The sequence below is a fragment of the Crocuta crocuta genome, unplaced genomic scaffold, assembly GCF_008692635.1.
Source record: "Crocuta crocuta isolate KB4526 unplaced genomic scaffold, BGI_CrCroc_1.0 scaffold408, whole genome shotgun sequence".
Taxonomy (NCBI): Eukaryota; Metazoa; Chordata; class Mammalia; order Carnivora; family Hyaenidae; genus Crocuta; species Crocuta crocuta.
The window spans coordinates 4,844,504-4,844,721 of NW_027527444.1; the positions used below are offsets into that span (position 1 = coordinate 4,844,504).

The 218-nt window shown below is 52.3% G+C and overlaps 1 protein-coding gene across 1 annotated transcript in view; it reads right to left on the reverse strand.

Annotated features, from left to right (window-relative positions):
- The window catches only part of PTPRN2 (protein tyrosine phosphatase receptor type N2), a 639,986-nt gene that overhangs the window by 5,905 nt on the left and 633,863 nt on the right, over window positions 1-218 (reverse strand). The window lies entirely within an intron of this gene.

The window sequence follows — 218 nt, forward strand, 5'->3', positions numbered from 1 at the left end:
GTTACGAGGCTTCTGGTTCTGTGTGGAGCAGGTCTGTGGTTCTGTGGAATGAAGCTAACTTTGCCTCCGTGTTTGGGGTTGGCTTTGGCCGTGAAGAACCAGCCAGGTGGGCCTCTTGAGGTATTTTAGGAAATCTTCCAGCTCCAAGTGTGTTCAGCTGAGTCTTAGAGGCACGTGGCTTCTGGGTTCTCAACAGAGTGCTTGGCATGTAGAGACCC